The sequence below is a fragment of the Pleurodeles waltl genome, chromosome 1_2 (assembly GCF_031143425.1).
Source record: "Pleurodeles waltl isolate 20211129_DDA chromosome 1_2, aPleWal1.hap1.20221129, whole genome shotgun sequence".
Taxonomy (NCBI): Eukaryota; Metazoa; Chordata; class Amphibia; order Caudata; family Salamandridae; genus Pleurodeles; species Pleurodeles waltl.
Window position 1 is genome coordinate 1299335219 of NC_090437.1, and position 22984 is coordinate 1299358202.

Consider the following 22984-nt stretch of genomic DNA (forward strand, 5'->3'; position numbering starts at 1 on the left):
ACTGCCACCAGGCCATGGCTCCACCCATAAATTCGGTGACCGACCGTCGGCACCGAAAAAGGCCCAAACAGTGCCGAGATCGTCCGACTCCGGTCGAGACACCGGCACGCAGCCTTCTCGGGACCGAGAAAGTGCTGGAGACAAGCCTCGACACCGAGATGCCGGTGTGGACACGGCTCGACGCCGAGACAGCGGCACCGAAACAGATCGACGCCGAGAGGTTTCGGCCCCGAAAAGGAAAAAAGTCACCTCGGAGCCGAAAAAACACGCAGACAAAGTTTCGACGCCGAAACAAACTGCAAGCGACCCAGCTTCAGGCTCTTATACAGAAGAGCACTCGCTAACCTCCCAAATGCAAAAGCATAGGTTTGAGGAAGAGCTACAAGCAACTGATGTGGACCATACGCAAAAGCGTATCTTCATTCAGCAGGGGACAGGAAAAATAAGCACCCTTCCCCCCATTAGGAGAAAGAGAAGGTTGGAGTTCCAGACGGAACAAGCACCACAACCAAAAGTGGTTAAAAGAATTACACCACCACCCTCTCCTCCGCCCGTGATTAACGTTTCACCAGCACAAACTCCATCTCACTCCCCAGCTCACACCACCATGAGCCAGGGTGACCAAGATCAGGACGCATGGGACCTATACGACGCCCCAGTGTCAGATAACAGCCCGGAGGCCTACCCTACAAAGCCATCTCCACCAGAAGACAGCACCGCGTACTCTCAGGTGGTGGCTAGAGCAGCACAATTTCATAACGTAAGCCTCCACTCAGAACAGGTCGAGGATGATTTCTTGTTCAACACACTCTCCTCCACCCACAGCTCCTACCAAAGCCTGCCTATGCTCCCTGGTATGCTCCGGCACGCAAAAGACATATTTAAGGAGCCGGTCAAAAGTAGTGCAATCACACCAAGGGTGGAAAAGAAGTATAAGCCGCCTCCTACGGACCCGGTTTTCATCACTACACAGCTGCCACCAGACTCTGTTGTTGTAGGAGCAGCTAGGAAAAGGGCCAACTCTCACACATCTGGAGATGCACCACCCCCAGATAAAGAAAGCCGCAAGTTCGATGCAGCTGGTGAAAGAGTCGCAGCACAAGCTGCAAACCAGTGGCGCATCGCAAACTCCCAGGCACTACTTGCGCGCTATGACAGAGCCCACTGGGACGAGATGCAACATCTCATTGAACATCTGCCCAAGGACTTCCAAAATAGGGCGAAACAAGTGGTTGAGGAGGGACAGACCATCTCCAACAACCAGATACGTTCCTCCATGGACGCTGCAGATACAGCTGCACGGACAATTAATACATCTGTAACTATCAGACGGCATGCATGGCTCCGAACGTCTGGATTTAAACCAGAGATTCAACAAGCAGTTCTCAATATGCCTTTTAATGAAAAAGAACTGTTCGGTCCAGAAGTGGACACAGCGATTGAGAAACTCAAAAAAGATACGGACACTGCCAAAGCCATGGGCGCACTCTACTCCCCGCAGAGCAGAGGGAATTACAGCACATTCCGTAAAACGCCCTTTCGAGGGGGGTTTCGGGGTCAAAGCACACAAGCCAGCACCTCACAAGCAACACCGTCCACTTACCAGGGACAGTATAGAGGAGGTTTTCGGGGACAATATAGAGGAGGGCAATTCCCTAGAAATAGAGGGAGATTTCAAAGCCCCAAAACCCCTACTACTAAACAATGACTCACATGTCACTCACCCCCTCCACACAACACCAGTGGGGGGAAGAATAGGTCATTATTACAAAGCATGGGAGGAAATCACTACAGACACTTTGGTTCTAGCAATTATCCAACATGGTTATTGCATAGAATTTCTACAATTCCCTCCAAACATACCACCAAAAGCACAAAATTTAACAACACACCATTCCAATCTCCTGGAGATAGAAGTGCAGGCACTATTGCAAAAGAATGCAATCGAATTAGTGCCAAACACACAAATAAACACAGGAGTTTACTCACTGTACTTTCTGATACCAAAGAAGGACAAAACGCTGAGACCAATCCTAGACCTCAGAGTAGTGAACACTTTCATCAAATCAGACCACTTCCACATGGTCACACTACAAGAAGTATTGCCATTGCTAAAACTACACGACTACATGGCAACTTTAGACCTCAAGGATGCTTATTTCCATATACCAATACACCCATCGCACAGGAAATACCTAAGGTTTGTATTCAAAGGAATACATTACCAATTCAAGGTACTGCCTTTCGGATTAACAACCGCACCAAGAGTCTTTACCAAATGTCTAGCGGTAGTCGCTGCACACATAAGAAGGCAGCAAATACATGTGTTCCCATATTTGGACGACTGGCTAATCAAGGCCCATTCGTTCATACAGTGCTCAAATCACACAAATCAGATCATACAAACCCTCTTCAAACTCGGGTTCACCGTCAATTTCACAAAATCCAAAATTCTGCCACGCAAGGTACAACAATACCTGGGAGCCATAATAGACACATCAAAGGGAGTAGCCACTCCAAGTCCACAAAGAATTCAAAATTTCAACACCATCATACAACGCATGTATCCAACACAAAAGATACAGGCAAAGATGGTATTACAACTCCTAGGCATGATGTCATCATGCATAGCCATTGTCCCAAACGCAAGACTGCACATGAGGCCCTTACAACAATGCCTAGCATCACAGTGGTCTCAAGCACAGGGTCACCTTCTAGATCTGGTGTTAATAGACCGCCAAACTTACCTCTCGCTTCTGTGGTGGAACAACATAAATTTAAACAAGGGGCGGCCTTTCCAAGACCCAGTGCCACAATACGTAATAACAACAGATGCTTCCATGACAGGGTGGGGAGCACACCTCGATCAACACAGCATACAAGGACAATGGAACGTACATCAAACAAAACTGCATATCAATCACCTAGAACTTCTAGCAGTTTTTCAAGCACTAAAAGCTTTCCAACCAATAATAGTTCACAAATACATTCTCGTCAAAACAGACAACATGACAACAATGTATTATCTAAACAAGCAGGGAGGGACGCACTCCACGCAGTTAAGCCTGCTAGCATAAAAAATTTGGCATTGGGCAATTCACAACCAAATTCGCCTAATTGCACAGTTTATACCAGGGATACAAAATCAACTCGCAGACAATCTCTCTCGAGATCACCAACAAGTCCACGAATGGGAAATTCACCCCCAAATTCTGAACACTTATTTCAAACTCTGGGGAACACCTCAGATAGACTTGTTTGCGACAAGGGAGAACGCAAAATGCCAAAACTTCGCATCCAGGTACCCACACAAACAATCCCAAGGCAATGCCCTATGGATGAACTGGTCAGGGATATTTGCTTACGCTTTTCCTCCTCTCCCTCTCCTTCCTTACCTGGTAAACAAACTCAGTCAAAGCAAACTCAAACTCATATTGATAGCACCAACTTGGGCAAGGCAACCCTGGTACACAACGCTGCTAGACCTATCAGTGGTACCCTGCATCAAATTGCCCAACAGGCCAGATCTGTTGACACAGCACAACCAAAAGATCAGACACCCAGATCCAGCATCGCTGAATCTAGCAATCTGGCTCCTGAAATCCTAGAATTCGGACACTTACAACTTACCCAAGAATGTATGGAAGTCATAAAACAAGCAAGAAGGCCATCCACCAGGCACTGCTATGCAAGTAAATGGAAGAGGTTTGTTTGCTACTGCCATATTAATCAAATACAACCATTACACACAACTCCAGAACATGTAGTGGGTTACTTGCTTCACTTACAAAAATCTAACCTAGCTTTCTCTTCCATTAAGATTCACCTTGCAGCAATATCTGCATACCTGCAGACTACCTATTCAACTTCCCTATATAGAATACCAGTCATTAAAGCATTCATGGAGGGCCTTAGGAGAATTATACCACCAAGAACACTACCTGTTCCTTCATGGAACCTAAATGTTGTCCTAACTAGACTTATGGGTCCACCTTTTGAACCCATGCACTCCTGCGACATACAGTTCCTAACCTGGAAGGTGGCATTTCTCATCGCCATTACTTCCCTGAGAAGAGTAAGCGAGATTCAGGCGTTTACTATACAGGAACCTTTTATACAACTACACAAAAATAAAGTCGTCCTAAGGACCAATCCTAAATTTTTGCCAAAGGTTATTTCACCGTTCCATCTAAATCAAACAGTGGAACTTCCAGTGTTCTTTCCACAGCCAGATACCGTAGCTGAAAGGGCACTACATACATTAGATGTCAAAAGAGCATTGATGTATTACATTGACAGAACAAAGAACATCAGAAAGACTAAACAACTCTTTATTGCATTTCAAAAACCTCATGCAGGAAACCCAATTTCAAAACAAGGTATAGCCAGATGGATAGTTAAATGCATCCAAATCTGCTACCTTAAAGCTAAACAACAGCTGCCCATTACACCAAGGGCACACTCAACCAGAAAGAAAGGTGCTACCATGGCCTTTCTAGGAAACATCCCAATGCAAGAAATATGTAAGGCAGCCACATGGTCTACGCCTCACACATTCACCAAGCACTACTGTGTAGACGTGTTATCCGCACAACAAGCCACAGTAGGTCAAGCCGTATTAAGGACATTATTTCAAACTACTTCCACTCCTACAGGCTGATCCACCGCTTTTGGGGAAATAACTGCTTACTAGTCTATGCAGAACATGCGTATCTACAGCGACAGATGCCATCGAACTGAAAATGTCACTTACCCAGTGTACATCTGTTCGTGGCATCAGTCGCAGTAGATTCGCATGTGCCCACCCGCCTCCCCGGGAGCCCGTAGCAGTTTGGAAGTTACCTTCAATTATTTATATATGTATCATCTCAACCTTAAATAGGTGCATACTTAGTCACTCCATTGCATGGGCACTATTACTACAATTCAACTCCTACCTCACCCTCTGCGGGGAAAAACAATCGAAGATGGAGTCGACGCCCATGCGCAATGGAGACAAAAGGAGGAGTCACTCGGTCCCGTGACTCGAAAGACTTCTTCGAAGAAAAACAACTTGTAACACTCCGGCCCAACACCAGATGGCGAGCTATTGCAGAACATGCGAATCTACTGCGACTGATGCCACGAACAGATGTACACTGGGTAAGTGACATTTTCAATATCTATCTATATATCTATCTATATATCTATCTATATATCTATATCTATATATATATATATATATATATATATATATATATATATATATCTATATATATATATTTTTTTTTCTTTTTCTTTTTGTTTCCACTCCTAAAGGTAAGACTTTAAAACACTTGCAGGCAGCTCTTCGTGGGAGCTTCTAGATTTATATGTACACTGTATCCCTAAGTTTGATTCCTCACATTAGATACCTGAGTGAAATAACATAACCTCCAAAGATTTTGTCTGTTACTTGGTAGTTTACAGCTTGCAAAATAGCAACCTAATGTATTCGGTGCAGGTACTTGCAAATGGCCAGAGTTGTCTAACTCAAATGATCAGATGGGGGAGAAGCATCAGTGTGCATTTATTATTCTGAGAAGTTTGATACCTGTAAAGAAATGGCTCCCTGTTGGAGTTACCCCCCACTTTTTGCCTGATACTGATGCTGACTTGACTGAGAAGAGTGCTGGGACCCTGCTAACCAGGCCCCAGCACCAGTGTTCCTTCACCTAAAATGTACTTTTGTATCCACAATTGGCAGACCCTGGCATCCAGATAAGTCCCTTGTAACTGGTACTTCTAGTACCAAGGGCCCTGATGCCAAGGAAGGTCTCTAAGGGCTGCAGCATGTCTTATGCCACCCTGGAGACCTCTCACTCAGCACAGACACACTGCTTGCCAGCTTGTGTGTGCTAGTGAGGACAAAACAAGTAAGTCGACATGGCACTCCCCTCAGGGTGCCATGCCAGCCTCTCACTGCCTATGCAGTATAGGTAAGACACCCCTCTAGCAGGCCTTACAGCCCTAAGGCAGGGTGCACTATACCATAGGTGAGGGTACCAGTGCATGAGCATGGTACCCCTACAGTGTCTAAACAAAACCTTAGACATTGTAAGTGCAGGGTAGCCATAAGAGTATATGGTCTGGGAGTCTGTCAAACACGAACTCCACAGCACCATAATGGCTACACTGAAAACTGGGAAGTTTGGTATCAAACTTCTCAGCACAATAAATGCACACTGATGCCAGTGTACATTTTATTGCAAAATACACCCCAGAGGGCACCTTAGAGGTGCCCCCTGAAACTTAACCGACTGTCTGTGTAGGCTGACTAGTTCCAGCAGCCTGCCACACCAGAGACATGTTGCTGGCCCCATGGGGAGAGTGCCTTTGTCACTCTGAGGCCAGTAACAAAGCCTGCACTGGGTGGAGATGCTAACACCTCCCCCAGGCAGGAGCTGTAACACCTGGCGGTGAGCCTCAAAGGCTCACCCCTTTGTCACAGCCCAGCAGGGCACTCCAGCTTAGTGGAGTTGCCCGCCCCCTCCGGCCACGGCCCCCACTTTTGGCGGCAAGGCTGGAGGGAACAAAGAAAGCAACAAGGAGGAGTCACTGGCCAGTCAGGACAGCCCCTAAGGTGTCCTGAGCTGAGGTGACTCTGACTTTTAGAAATCCTCCATCTTGCAGATGGAGGATTCCCCCAATAGGGTTAGGATTGTGACCCCCTCCCCTTGGGAGGAGGCACAAAGAGGGTGTACCCACCCTCAGGGCTAGTAGCCATTGGCTACTAACCCCCCAGACCTAAACACGCCCTTAAATTTAGTATTTAAGGGCTACCCTGAACCCTAGAAAATTAGATTCCTGCAACTACAAGAAGAAGGACTGCCTAGCTGAAAACCCCTGCAGCGGAAGACCAGAAGACGACAACTGCCTTGGCTCCAGAAACTCACCGGCCTGTCTCCTGCCTTCCAAAGATCCTGCTCCAGCGACGCCTTCCAAAGGGACCAGCGACCTCGACATCCTCTGAGGACTGCCCCTGCTTCGAAAAGACAAGAAACTCCCGAGGACAGCGGACCTGCTCCAAGAAAGGCTGCAACTTTGTTTCCAGCAGCCTTGAAAGAACCCTGCAAGCTCCCCGCAAGAAGCGTGAGACTTGCAACACTGCACCCGGCGACCCCGACTCGGCTGGTGGAGATCCAACACCTCAGGAGGGACCCCAGGACTACTCTGATACTGTGAGTACCAAAACCTGTCCCCCCTGAGCCCCCACAGCGCCGCCTGCAGAGGGAATCCCGAGGCTTCCCCTGACCGCGACTCTTTGAATCCAAAGTCCCGACGCCTGGGAGAGACCCTGCACCCGCAGCCCCCAGGACCTGAAGGACCGGACTTTCACTGGAGAAGTGACCCCCAGGAGTCCCTCTCCCTTGCCCAAGTGGAGGTTTCCCCGAGGAACCCCCCCCTTGCCTGCCTGCAGCGCTGAAGAGATCCCGAGATCTCTCATAGACTAACATTGCGAACCCGACGCCTGTTTCTACACTGCACCCGGCCGCCCCCGCGCTGCTGAGGGTGAAATTTCTGTGTGGGCTTGTGTCCCCCCCCCGGTGCCCTACAAAACCCCCCTGGTCTGCCCTCCGAAGACGCGGGTACTTACCTGCAAGCAGACCGGAACCGGGGCACCCCCTTCTCTCCATTCTAGCCTATGTGTTTTGGGCACCACTTTGAACTCTGCACCTGACCGGCCCTGAGCTGCTGGTGTGGTAACTTTGGGGTTGCCCTGAACCCCCAACGGTGGGCTACCTTGGACCAAGAACTGAACCCTGTAAGTGTCTTACTTACCTGGTAAAACTAACAAAAACTTACCTCCCCCAGGAACTGTGAAAATTGCACTGTGTCCACTTTTAAAATAGCTATTTGTGAATAACTTGAAAAGTATACATGCAATTGAAATGATTCAGAGTTCCTAATGTACTTACCTGCAATACCTTTCAAACAAGATATTACATGTTAAATTTGAACCTGTGGTTCTTAAAATAAACTAAGAAAAGATATTTTTCTATACAAAACTTATTGGCTGGATTTGTCTCTGAGTGTGTGTACCTCATTTATTGTCTATGTGTATGTACAACAAATGCTTAACACTACTCCTTGGATAAGCCTACTGCTCGACCACACTACCACAAAATAGAGCATTAGTATTATCTCTTTTTACCACTATTTTACCTCTAAGGGGAACCCTTGGACTCTGTGCATGCTATTCCTTACTTTGAAATAGCACATACAGAGCCAACTTCCTACATTGGTGGATCAGCGGTGGGGTACAAGACTTTGCATTTGCTGGACTACTCAGCCAATACCTGATCACACGACAAATTCCAAAATTGTCATTAGAAATTGATTTTTGCAATTTGAAATTTTTCTAAATTCTTAAAAGTCCTGCTAGGGCCTTGTGTGTTAAGTCCCTGTTTAGCATTGTCTTTTAGAGTTTAAAAGTTTGTTAAAAGTTTGAAATTAGATTCTAGAAACAGTTTTAGATTCTTTAAAAAGTCTCCCAACTTTTAGCAAAATAATGTCTGATACAGAGATGAATGTGGTGGAACTCGACACCACACCTTACCTCCATCTTAAGATGAGGGAGCTAAGGTCTCTCTGTAATATCAAAAAAATAACCATTGGCTCCAGACCTACCAAAATTCAACTCCAGGAGCTGTTGGCAGAGTTTGAAAAAGCCAACCCCTCTGATGATGACATCACAGAGGAAGAAATTAGTGACTTGGAGGCCAATGTCCCTCCTCCAGTCCTAAATAGGGAGAACAGGACCCCTCAAGTCCTGTCTCCAACTGTGTTAGTCAGAAATAGTGAGTCCCTCACAGGAGGGTCCCACATTTCTGAAATCACTGAGGATGCTCTCAGTGAAGATGACCTCCTGTTAGCCAGGATGGCCAAAAGATTGGCTTTAGAGAGACAGCTCCTAGCCATAGAAAGGGAAAGACAAGAGATGGGCCTAGGACCCATCAATGGTGGCAGCAATATAAATAGGGTCAGAGATTCTCCTGACATGTTAAAAATCCCCAGAGGGATTGTGACAAAATATGAAGATGGTGATGACATCACCAAATGGTTCACAGCTTTTGAGAGGGCTTGTGTAACCAGAAAAGTGAACAGATCTCACTGGGGTGCTCTCCTTTGGGAAATGTTCACTGGAAAGTGTAGGGATAGACTCCTCACACTCTCTGGAAAAGATGCAGAATCTTATGACCTCATGAAGGGTACCCTGATTGAGGGCTTTGGATTCTCCACTGAGGAGTACAGGATTAGGTTCAGGGGGGCTCAAAAATCCTCGAGCCAGACCTGGGTTGACTTTGTTGACTACTCAGTGAAAACACTAGATGGTTGGATTCAAGGCAGTGGTGTAAGTAATTATGATGGGCTGTACAATTTATTTGTGAAAGAACACCTGTTAAGTAATTGTTTCAATGATAAACTGCATCAGCATCTGGTAGACCTAGGACCAATTTCTCCCCAAGAATTGGGAAAGAAGGCGGACCATTGGGTCAAGACAAGGGTGTCCAAGACTTCAACAGGGGGTGACCAAAAGAAAGGGGTCACAAAGACTCCCCAGGGGAAGGGTGATGAGACAACCAAAACTAAAAATAGTAAAGAGTCTTCTACAGGCCCCCAAAAACCTGCACAGGAGGGTGGGCCCAGAGCCTCTTCACAAAACAATGGGTACAAGGGTAAAAACTTTGATCCCAAAAAGGCCTGGTGTCATAGCTGTAAACAGCATGGACACCAAACTGGAGACAAGGCCTGTCCCAAGAAAGGTTCCACTCCAAACTCCCATCCAGGTAACACTGGTATGGCTAGTCTCCAAGTGGGATCAACAGTGTGCCCAGAGCAAATCAGGGCCCACACTGAAGCTACTCTAGTTTCTGAGGGTGGGGTGGATTTAGCCACACTAGCTGTCTGGCCGCCTAACATGCAAAAATACAGACAGCAACTCTTAATTAATGGGACTAGAATAGAGGGCCTGAGGGATACAGGTGCCAGTGTCACCATGGTGACAGAGAAACTGGTTTCCCCTGGCCAATACCTGACTGGAAAAACTTACACAGTCACCAACGCTGACAATCAGAGAAAAGTACATCCCATGGCAATGGTTACTTTAGAATGGGGAGGGGTCAATGGCCTGAAACAGGTGGTGGTCTCCTCAAATATCCCAGTGGACTGTCTGCTTGGAAATGACCTGGAGTCCTCAGCATGGGCTGAGGTAGAACTAAAAACCCATGCAGCAATGCTGGGTATCCATGAACTGGTGTGTGTGAAAACAAGAGCACAATGCAAGGCACAGGGTGAACAAGTAGAGCTGGAGTCTGTAAGAATGGCCCAGCCTACCAAGAGAACAGGAAAGTCAGTTGGGAAACCAACTGCAACACAGCAAAAGAAAGGGAACCTCTCTTCTCAGGAAGAAGTTCTGCCCTCTGAGGGAACTGAGCCTTTGGAGCTTGAACCTTATCAGGTTGAGCTCTTAGGCCCAGGGGGACCCTCAAGGGAGGAGCTGTGTAAGGGACAAGAAACCTGTCCCTCTCTTGAAGGCCTTAGGCAGCAAGCTGCTGAAGAGTCCAAAGGCAAGAAAAATGGAACACATAGGGTCTATTGGGAAGATGGACTCCTGTACACTGAGGCCAGAGACCCCAAACCTGGTGCCACTAGGAGAGTGGTAGTGCCTCAGCTGTTCAGGAAGTTCATCCTAACATTGGCCCATGACATTTCCCTTGCTGGGCATTTGGGACAAACCAAGACGTGGGAGAGGTTAGTCAACCACTTCTATTGGCCCAATATGTCCAACATGGTTAAGGAGTTTTGCCTCTCCTGCCCCACCTGTCAAGCCAGTGGTAAGACAGGTGGACATCCAAAGGCCCCCCTCATTCCACTTCCAGTGGTGGGGGTTCCCTTTGAAAGAGTGGGTGTGGACATAGTTGGTCCACTAGAACCTCCCACAGCCTCAGGAAATATGTATATCCTGGTAGTAGTGGATCATGCTACCAGGTATCCTGAAGCTATTCCCCTTAGGTCGACTACTGCCCCTGCAGTAGCCAAGGCCCTCATTGGTATCTTTACCAGAGTGGGTTTCCCTAAGGAGGTGGTGTCTGACAGGGGTACCAACTTCATGTCAGCATACCTAAAGCACATGTGGAATGAGTGTGGAGTGACTTATAAATTCACTACACCATACCATCCACAAACTAATGGCTTGGTTGAGAGATTCAACAAGACATTAAAAGGCATGATCATGGGGCTCCCAGAAAAACTCAAAAGGAGATGGGATGTCCTCTTGCCATGTCTGCTTTTCGCTTACAGAGAGGTGCCACAGAAGGGAGTAGGATTCTCACCCTTTGAACTTCTGTTTGGTCATCCTGTAAGGGGACCACTTGCCCTTGTTAAAGAAGGCTGGGAGAGACCTCTCCATGAGCCTAAACAGGACATAGTGGACTATGTACTTGGCCTTCGCTCTAGAATGGCAGAGTACATGGAAAAGGCAACCAAAAACCTTGAGGCCAGCCAACAGCTCAAGAAGTTTTGGTATGACCAAAAGGCTGCACTGGTTGAGTTCCAACCAGGGCAGAAAGTCTGGGTTCTGGAGCCTGTGGCTCCCAGGGCACTCCAGGACAAATGGAGTGGCCCTTACCCAGTACTAGAGAGGAAGAGTCAGGTCACCTACTTGGTGGACCTGGGCACAAGCAGGAGCCCCAAGAGGGTGATCCATGTGAACCGCCTTAAGCTCTTCCATGACAGGGCTGATGTGAATCTGTTGATGGTAACAGATGAGGATCAGGAGGCAGAGAGTGAACCTCTCCCTGATCTTCTGTCATCAGACCCAAAAGATGGCACAGTAGATGGAGTGATCTACTCAGACACCCTCTCTGGCCAACAGCAAGCTGATTGTAGGAGAGTCCTACAACAGTTTCCTGAACTCTTCTCCTTAACCCCTGGTCAGACACACCTGTGTACCCATGATGTGGACACAGGAGACAGCATGCCTGTCAAGAACAAAATCTTTAGACAATCTGACCATGTTAAGGAAAGCATCAAGGTGGAAGTCCACAAGATGCTGGAATTGGGAGTAATTGAGCGCTCTGACAGCCCCTGGGCTAGCCCAGTGGTCTTAGTCCCCAAACCTCACACCAAAGATGGAAAGAAAGAGATGAGGTTCTGTGTGGACTACAGAGGGCTCAATTCTGTCACCAAGACAGATGCTCATCCAATTCCAAGAGCTGATGAGCTCATAGATAAATTAGGTGCTGCCAAATTCTTAAGTACCTTTGACTTGACAGCAGGGTACTGGCAAATAAAAATGGCACCTGGAGCAAAAGAGAAAACAGCATTCTCCACACCTGATGGGCATTATCAGTTTACGGTTATGCCCTTTGGTTTAAAGAATGCCCCTGCCACCTTCCAAAGGTTGGTGAATCAAGTCCTTGCTGGCTTGGAGTCCTTTAGCACAGCTTATCTTGATGATATTGCTGTCTTTAGCTCCACCTGGCAGGATCACCTGGTCCACCTGAAGAAGGTTTTGAAGGCTCTGCAATCTGCAGGCCTCTCTATCAAGGCATCCAAATGCCAGATAGGGCAGGGAACTGTGGTTTACTTGGGCCACCTTGTAGGTGGAGGCCAAGTTCAGCCACTCCAACCCAAGATCCAGACTATTCTGGACTGGGTAGCTCCAAAAACCCAGACTCAAGTCAGGGCATTCCTTGGCTTGACTGGGTATTACAGGAGGTTTGTGAAGGGATATGGATCCATTGTGACAGCCCTCACTGAACTCACCTCCAAGAAAATGCCCAAGAAAGTGAACTGGACTGTGGAATGCCAACAGGCCTTTGACACCCTGAAACAAGCAATGTGCTCAACACCAGTTCTAAAAGCTCCAGATTATTCTAAGCAGTTCATTGTGCAGACTGATGCCTCTGAACATGGGATAGGGGCAGTTTTGTCCCAAACAAATGATGATGGCCTTGACCAGCCTGTTGCTTTCATTAGCAGGAGGTTACTCCCCAGGGAGCAGCGTTGGAGTGCCATTGAGAGGGAGGCCTTTGCTGTGGTTTGGTCCCTGAAGAAGCTGAGACCATACCTCTTTGGGACTCACTTCCTAGTTCAAACTGACCACAGACCTCTCAAATGGCTGATGCAAATGAAAGGTGAAAATCCTAAACTGTTGAGGTGGTCCATCTCCCTACAGGGAATGGACTTTATAGTGGAACACAGACCTGGGACTGCCCATGCCAATGCAGATGGCCTTTCCAGGTTCTTCCACTTAGAAAATGAAGACTCTCTTGGGAAAGGTTAGTCTCATCCTCTTTCGTTTGGGGGGGGGGTTGTGTAAGGAAATGCCTCCTTGGCATGGTTGCCCCCTGACTTTTTGCCTTTGCTGATGCTATGTTTACAATTGAAAGTGTGCTGAGGCCTGCTAACCAGGCCCCAGCACCAGTGTTCTTTCCCTAACCTGTACTTTTGTATCCACAATTGGCAGACCCTGGCATCCAGATAAGTCCCTTGTAACTGGTACTTCTAGTACCAAGGGCCCTGATGCCAAGGAAGGTCTCTAAGGGCTGCAGCATGTCTTATGCCACCCTGGAGACCTCTCACTCAGCACAGACACACTGCTTGCCAGCTTGTGTGTGCTAGTGAGGACAAAACGAGTAAGTCGACATGGCACTCCCCTCAGGGTGCCATGCCAGCCTCTCACTGCCTATGCAGTATAGGTAAGACACCCCTCTAGCAGGCCTTACAGCCCTAAGGCAGGGTGCACTATACCATAGGTGAGGGTACCAGTGCATGAGCATGGTACCCCTACAGTGTCTAAACAAAACCTTAGACATTGTAAGTGCAGGGTAGCCATAAGAGTATATGGTCTGGGAGTCTGTCAAACACGAACTCCACAGCACCATAATGGCTACACTGAAAACTGGGAAGTTTGGTATCAAACTTCTCAGCACAATAAATGCACACTGATGCCAGTGTACATTTTATTGTAAAATACACCACAGAGGGCACCTTAGAGGTGCCCCCTGAAACTTAACCGACTGTCTGTGTAGGCTGACTAGTTCCAGCAGCCTGCCACACCAGAGACATGTTGCTGGCCCCATGGGGAGAGTGCCTTTGTCACTCTGAGGCCAGTAACAAAGCCTGCACTGGGTGGAGATGCTAACACCTCCCCCAGGCAGGAGCTGTGACACCTGGCGGTGAGCCTCAAAGGCTCACCCCTTTGTCACAGCCCAGCAGGGCACTCCAGCTTAGTGGAGTTGCCCGCCCCCTCCGGCCACGGCCCCCACTTTTGGCGGCAAGGCTGGAGGGAACAAAGAAAGCAACAAGGAGGAGTCACTGGCCAGTCAGGACAGCCCCTAAGGTGTCCTGAGCTGAGGTGACTCTGACTTTTAGAAATCCTCCATCTTGCAGATGGAGGATTCCCCCAATAGGGTTAGGATTGTGACCCCCTCCCCTTGGGAGGAGGCACAAAGAGGGTGTACCCACCCTCAGGGCTAGTAGCCATTGGCTACTAACCCCCCAGACCTAAACACGCCCTTAAATTTAGTATTTAAGGGCTACCCTGAACCCTAGAAGATTAGATTCCTGCAACTACAAGAAGAAGGACTGCCTAGCTGAAAACCCCTGCAGAGGAAGACCAGAAGACGACAACTGCCTTGGCTCCAGAAACTCACCGGCCTGTCTCCTGCCTTCCAAAGATCCTGCTCCAGCGACGCCTTCCAAAGGGACCAGCGACCTCGACATCCTCTGAGGACTGCCCCTGCTTCGAAAAGACAAGAAACTCCCGAGGACAGCGGACCTGCTCCAAGGAAAGCTGCCACTTTGTTTCCAGCAGCTTTGAAGAACCCTGCAAGCTCCCCGCAAGAAGCGTGAGACTTGCAACACTGCACCCGGCGACCCCGACTCGGCTGGTGGCGATCCAACACCTCAGGAGGGACCCCAGGACTACTCTAAGACTGTGAGTACAAAAACCTGTCCCCCCTGAGCCCCCACAGCGCCGCCTGCAGAGGGAATCCCGAGGCTTCCCCTGACCGCGACTCTTTGAATCCAAAGTCCCGACGCCTGGGAGAGACCCTGCACCCGCAGCCCCCAGGACCTGAAGGACCGGACTTTCACTGGAGAAGTGACCCCCAGGAGTCCCTCTCCCTTGCCCAAGTGGAGGTTTCCCCGAGGAACCCCCCCCTTGCCTGCCTGCAGCGCTGAAGGGACCCCGAGATCTCTCATAGACTAACATTGCGAACCCGACGCTTGTTTCTACACTGCACCCGGCCGCCTCCGCGCTGCTGAGGGTGAAATTTCTGTGTGGGCTTGTGTCCCCCCCGGTGCCCTACAAAACCCCCCTGGTCTGCCCTCCGAAGACGCGGGTACTTACCTGCAAGCAGACCGGAACCGGGGCACCCCCTTCTCTCCATGCTAGCCTATGTGTTTTGGGCACCACTTTGAACTCTGCACCTGACCGGCCCTGAGCTGCTGGTGTGGTGAATTTGGGGTTGCTCTGAACCCCCAACGGTGGGCTACCTTGGACCAAGAACTGAACCCTGTAAGTGTCTTACTTACCTGGTAAAACTAACAAAAACTTACCTCCCCCAGGAACTGTGAAAATTGCACTGTGTCCACTTTTAAAATAGCTATTTGTGAATAACTTGAAAAGTATACATGCAATTGAAATGATTCAGAGTTCCTAATGTACTTACCTGCAATACCTTTCAAACAAGATATTACATGTTAAATTTGAACCTGTGGTTCTTAAAATAAACTAAGAAAAGATATTTTTCTATACAAAACTTATTGGCTGGATTTGTCTCTGAGTGTGTGTACCTCATTTATTGTCTGTGTATGTACAACAAATGCTTAACACTACTCCTTGGATAAGCCTACTGCTCGACCACACTACCACAAAATAGAGCATTAGTATTATCTCTTTTTACCACTATTTTACCTCTAAGGGGAACCCTTGGACTCTGTGCATGCTATTCCTTACTTTGAAATAGCACATACAGAGCCAACTTCCTACAATCTCACAATGGCATCAGTGTGGGTTTATTCTTCTGAGAAGTTTGATACCAAACTTCCCAGTATTCAGTGTAGCCATTATGGAGCTGTGGAGTTCGTTTTTGACAGACTCCCAGACCATATACTCTTTATGGCTACTCTGCACTTACAATGTCTAAGAATTGACTTAGACACTGTAGGGGCATAGTGTTCATGCAGCCATGCCCTCACCTGTGGTATAGTGCACCCTGCATGAGGACTGTAAGGCCTGCTTGAGGGGTGACTTACCTATGCCACAGGCAGTGAGTTGTGGGCATGGCATTCTGAGGGGCATGCCATGTTGACTTAGTCTTTTTCTCCTGTGAGGCAGTGTGCCTGTGCTGAATGAGGGGTCCCCAGGGTGACCTAAAATATGCAGCCGTTAGAGACCTTCCCTGGCCAGAGGGCCCTTGGTACCAGTGGTTCCTTTTACGAGGGTCTCATCTGTGTGCCAGGGCTGTGCCAATTATGGAGCCAAAGGTACAATTTTAGGGAAAGAACACTGGTGCTGGGGACTGGTTAGCAGGGGCCCAGCACACTTTCAATCAAAGCTGGCATCAACAAAAGGCAAAAAGTCAGGGGTTAACCATGCCAATAGTGGCATTTTCCTACAGAGGCCTTTAAGGAAGTCCTTTGTGGACAGGCTCAGGCACTGATGGGGACTAAGAAAGAGGAGAAAAGGCTACAAATCAAGGCACTAAAGAAGGAAGTAGGAGTGCTAGAGGCTCAACTGTCTCGGAATAGGTTGGAGGAGCTCCGCCGGCAATTACTAGCGAAGCAGGCAGAGCTACGTGATCTGGCTAGAGACGAGGTCAGGAAATATGCCCAGGTGAGACAGAGAAGGCTATACGATATTGGAGATCAAGTGAGCAAACTGCTAGCATGATTAGACAAAACAGACCAAAAACAAAAGGGAGTAAGTGAGATAGTGGACGAGATGGGAAGGTCCAGATGGTCGAGCCCAGAAATAGCGGAGGCCTTTGCCTACTACTGGTAAACGCTATATGCTACGAATACCCTTAACCCCTTCGCTGCCAGGCCTTTTCCCCCTCCTGTGCCAGGCCTTTTTTTGCCTATTTGGGGCAGTTCGTGCTTAGGCCCTCATAACTTTTTGTCCACATAAGCTAACCAAGCCAAATTTGCGTCCTTTTTTTCCAACATCCTAGGGATTCTAGAGGTACCCAGACTTTGTGGGTTCCCTTGAAGGAGGCCAAGAAATTGGCCAAAATACAGTGAAAATTTAGTTTTTTTTTAAAAAAAAAATGGAAAAAGTGGCTGCAGAAGAAGGCTTGTGGATTTCCCCCTGAAAATGGCATCAACAAAGGGTTTGTAGTGCTAAACTCAGCAGCTTCCTAGCTTTCAGGAACAGGCAGACTTGAATCAGAAAACCCAATTTTTCAACACAATTTTGGCATTTTACTGGGGCATACCCCATTTTTGCAATTTTTTGTGCTTTCAGCCTCCTTCCAGTCAGTGACAGGAATGGGCATGAAACCAATGCTGGATCCCAGAAACCTAACCATTTCTGAAAAGTAGAGAAAATTCTGAATTCAGCAAGGGGTCATTTGTGTAGATCCTACAAGGGTTTCCTACAGAAAATAACAGCTGAAAGAGAAAAATATTGAAATTGAGGTGAAAAAAACATCAATTTTTCTCTACGTTTTACTCTGTAACTTTTCCCTGCAATGTCAGATTATGGAAAGCAATATACCGTTACGTCTGGTAGACTCCTCTGGTTGCGGGGATATATAGGGCTTGTAGGTTCATCAAGAACCCGAGGAACCCAGAGCCAATAAATGAGCTGCACCCTGCAGTGCGTTTTCATTCTATACCGGGTATACAGCAATTCATTTGCTGAAATATAAAGAGTAAAAAATTGCTATCAAGAAAACCTTTGCATTTCCAAAAAGGGCACAAGATAAGGTGCTGAGGAGCAGTGGTTATTTGCACATCTCTGAATTCCGGGGTGACCATACAAGCATGTGAATTATAGGGAATTTCTCAAATAGATGTCTTTTTTACACACTCTCCTATATTTGGAAGGAAAAAATGTAGAGAAAGACAAGGGGCAATAGCACTTGTTTTGCTAATCTATGTTCCCCCAAGTCTACTGATAAAAATGATACCTCACTTGTGTGGGTAGGCCTAGCGCCGGTGACAGGAAACACCCCAAAGCGCAACGTGGACACATCCTAAATTTTGGAAAAAAACGGAGGTGTTTTTTGCGAAGAGCCTACCTGTAGATTTTGGCCTCTAGCTCAGCCGGCACCTAGGGAAACCTACCAAACCTGTGCATTTCTGAAAACTAGAGACCTAGGGGAATCCAAGGAGGGGTGACTTGCGGGGCTCGGACCAGGTTCTGTTACCCAGAATCCTTTGCAAACCTCAAAATTTGGCTAAAAAAACACATGTTCCTCACATTTCTGTGGCAGAAAGTTCTGGAATCTGAGAGGAGCTACAAATTTCCTTCCACCCAGCGTTCCCCCAAGTCTCCCGATAAAAATGATACCTCACTTGCGTGGGTAGGCCTAGCGCCGGCGACAGGAAACACCCCAAAGCGCAACGTGGACACATCCTAAATTTTGGAAAAAAACAGAGGTGTTTTTTGCGAAGTGCCTACCTGTAGATTTTGACCTCTAGCTCAGCCGGCACCTAGGGAAACCTACCAAACCTGTGCATTTCTGAAAACTAGAGACCTAGGGGAATCCAAGGAGGGGTGACTTGCGGGGCTCAGACCAGGTTCTGTTACCCAGAATCCTTTGCAAACCTCAAAATTTGGCTAAAAAAACACATGTTCCTCACATTTCTGTGGCAGAAAGTTCTGGAATCTGAGAGGAGCTACAAATTTCCTTCCACCCAGCGTTCCCCCAAGTCTCCCGATTAAAAAGGATACCTCACTTGCGTGGGTAGGCCTAGCGCCGGCGACAGGAAACACCCCAAAGCGCAACGTGGACACATCCTAAATTTTGGAAAAAAACAGAGGTGTTTTTTGCGAAGTGCCTACCTGTAGATTTTGGCCTCTAGCTCAGCCGGCACCTAGGGAAACCTACCAAACCTGTGCATTTCTGAAAACTAGAGACCTAGGGGAATCCAAGGAGGGGTGACTTGCGGGGCTCGGACCAGGTTCTGTTACCCAGAATCCTTTGCAAACCTCAAAATTTGGCTAAAAAAACACATGTTCCTCACATTCCTGTGGCAGAAAGTTCTGGAATCTGAGAGGAGCCACAAATTTCCTTCCACCCAGCGTTCCCCCAAGTCTCCCGATAAAAATGATACCTCACTTGTGTGGGTGGGCCAGGTGCCTGCAACAGAATAAGGCCCAAAACCTGAAGGGATAGAAGGGATAGCACAGCAAGTTTATAAGGGCATATTCTTTTATACATCTTTAGACAGACTCTGCTTTGGGGACCCACATAAGTGAGGTGTCATTTTACTTGGGAGACTGAGGGGAAAACTGGGGAGTAGGAATTTTGTGCTGGAGCGGTGATCCTACTAAGAAAAATCAGGAAAATATGCTTTTTTATGCAAATTTTGAGGTTTACAGAGGAGTCTGGGTAAGAAAATGTTGGGGGAGCCACACAAGCCACACCTCCCTAGACTCCTTCGGGTGCCTAGTTTTAAAAAGTTTCTGGGTTTTGTAGGTTTCCCTACATGACGGCCGCACCCAGGACCAAAAACATAGGTGGGCCCTCCCCCCCCCAAACACAGGTATTTTTGGAATATATCACTTTGATGTGTGCACATACGTCCGTGATGTGCCAAACACTAAAATTGTGAAAAGAAACACACTTAGGTTATGTGAAGAAGACCCCTCACCCACCAACCAAGTTGGTGGCATGCTTCATCATCGGGGTCCCACCCGAGGCACCTAGCGTGTCTCAAGTGTGCTGCGACGCCTGATTACAGCGGAGCAGGTTTTGTCATTTGTACCACACATACTGGTTGGATTTGGCACGAGGGTGAGTGATGGTTCAGTAGATCAAATTTTATTAACAAGAGATTTCACAAAAGTGAAATGCACTGGTAATAACTGAAAGGCCAAAAAACTGAACCAATGACTCACAGCTCGTGAGCTGTAAAGCCACGACAAGGCACCAACCGCTTTACAGTCCATTCACACACCTTTCATACATGACATGCACTAGACCATTCACGCCGCCAGCCACGGGCCCAGCACATTACAAGACTCTCATCCACAGACAGCGCCAGTCAAGGGCCCATCACTTTCATACGCCCACATGCCTGATACAGCAATCACACCAGCTGATGAGTGTGTGGACTGGCGTTTGGCCGGCACTGCCAGCCAAGCGCCACCCCACCAGCCAAGCGCCACCCCACCCACACCACCAGCCAAGCGCCACCCCACACACACCGCCAGCCCAGCGCCACCCCACACACACCGCCAGCCCAGCGCCACCCACACACACCGCCAGCCCAGCGCCACCCCACACACACCGCCAGCCCAGCGCCACCCCACACACACCGCCAGCCCAGCGCCACCCCACACACACCGCCAGCCCAGCGCCACCCCACACACACCGCCAGCCAAGCGCCACCCCCCACACACCGCCAGCCAAGCGCCACCACACCCACGCCGCCAGCCAAGCGCCACTCTACACATGCGATCCCCTTTTTTTTGTTTTTAAACAACAAAGAAACCACTAATCATAAATTAGTACAAAACTACAAACACAAAAGCTCTAACTGAATACATGACTAATGCCAACCGTGAAACCGAACATATAAAAATATAAAACACCAGTTTACGCTCACGGAATTTCCCAATAATTCTTCTGTGTGTGGTAGCTCCTGAAACAGCCACCCACACACAGCCCAGGCTTTGAAGGACAATCAGGGCAGTACATCCTAGTCTCCTTCCTGATACCTCTTCGAGCACAGACTCTACATCTCTTAGCAGGAAAGTTTTTTTTGGCCGTGGGAGGAATGTGCTCAGCAAAGTGACGATCTTTCAATCTAGCCACATCCTCCACCACTGCTTCTCTAGGAACTCTTGCCTGTTCCAGCACAACAAGGCTAGCTATGATAGACTCCTGAAATTTCACAAATGTCATCCTTGACTCTGGAGAACTATCCTTAAACACAACAAAAGCATTAAAAGTTGCCAAGTGGAACAAGTGAAGCGCTAATTTCTTATACCACACATAAGACTTACGAGCAGCAGTGTAAGGTTCTAACCTCTGATCTACTCTATCAACACCACCCATGTGCTTATTATAGTCTAAGATGCACACAGGTTTGCGCACTTCGGCAACCTGACCCCAAACAGCCACAGGTGAAGTACTCTCATCATGGATGGTGCTTAGCATGTATACATCCCTCTTGTCTACAAATTTCAGAGCTAGCAGCTCATCATTCCGCAAGGCACTGCACTGTCCCTTCTCAAGTTTTTTACAGACAAGCTCTTTTGGATAGCCTTTCCGATTAGAGCGGATTGTGCCACAAGCAACAGTGTCCACTCTGAACAACTCCTTGAACAACCGAACTCCAGTGTAGAAGTTATCTACATATAAATGGTGACCTTTGTTAAACAGTCGTCTACCAAGTTCCCACACAATTTTCTCACTAACTCCAAAAGTGGGAGGACAACCAGGGGGGTCAATATTGGAATCCCTACCAGTGTAGACCCGGAAATTATAAACATATCCTGTACTACTTTCTGACAGCATATACAATTTAATTCCATACCGTGCCCTCTTGCTAGGAATGTACTGCCTAAAAACCAAACGACCCTTGAACAGGACCAAAGACTCATCTACAGATATTTCTTTCCCTGGAACATAGATCTCTGAAAACCGATCTACCAAATGATCAAGGACAGGTCTAATCTTAAAAAGACGGTCAGAATCAGGATGATCTCGTGGCAAGGCTAAAGCATTATCTACAAAATGCAACATCCGAAGAAGAAGCTCATACCGGTTACGACTCATGATGGCAGGAAATATAGCAGTTGCCATCAAGGGACTAGTAGACCAATATGAAGACAGCGACGGCTTCCTTATCAGCCCCATCAAAAAAGTTAAACCCAAGAACTTTTTCAACTCTTCCAGATTTGTGGGAATCCACCGGCTAGCTCTAGAGTGTGGCCTAAGTCTGGCAGCGTTGTCCCTCAAAAACTGCTCTGCATACAAATTAGTCTGCTCAACAATCTCTTCCAAAAATATATCGTCCATAAACAACTCAAAAAAGTTGACGGGCAAAAAGTTTTCCGTATTAACTCGACACCCTGGAAAACCAGTAAACGCAGGCAACTGTGGCTGCTCCATGTTTGGTGCAACCCATGCGTCCGGTCTTCCAATGGGAAGCCTTTCAGCCGCTGGCTCCTGCACCATTGGCATCTCACTGTCCTCCTCTAAAACAGGCCCTTCATCAGCACTGAGAGTGGCTTCATCATCAGATGATTCATCTCTGACAGAAAATTCACTTCCAGAATCCTGCACTTCCTCCTCTGCCTCAGATGCAGAGTCAGTCTCATATTCATGGTCAGAAAATGACTCAAAAAGCACACTAACAACCTGCTGAGCGGTCATCCTACGGCTGGCCATGATCCTTCCTACAAAAATTAACTGGACAAATACACCACCAACAACCAGCACTGTGTAAGATAAGTAACAAAGTATAGGTTTATCACTAAGAATTATAAACTCAAAAACTATACTGCTCACTTGCCTGAAAAAGCTTGACTCACCAGTAACTACTCTGCACAGCCACAGCAATCACCAACGATATCCCACTAAAAAGAGAAAAAAAAAAAGCAAATTAGACATAAGACAACACAATAATCATTGTGCATAACTCTAAGGACAATTTCACACACAATCCTGCATTCAGTACACCACCTACAAACATGTCATTCATGCATTGCAACAATACTCACTTGGAGTAAATTTATTTACTTACCTAAAACATGCAACTATGCAAACCGCAG

General features: G+C 47.6%; 1 protein-coding gene and 1 long non-coding RNA gene across 3 annotated transcripts in view; one reads left to right on the forward strand and one right to left on the reverse strand.

The window, feature by feature from the left end:
• LOC138250551 (uncharacterized) overlaps positions 1–22984 on the forward strand; it is a 235957-nt gene that overhangs the window by 50849 nt on the left and 162124 nt on the right. The gene's annotated exons all lie outside the window — the stretch shown is intronic.
• Positions 1–22984, reverse strand: part of LOC138250561 (uncharacterized) — a 200948-nt gene that overhangs the window by 49415 nt on the left and 128549 nt on the right. The gene's annotated exons all lie outside the window — the stretch shown is intronic.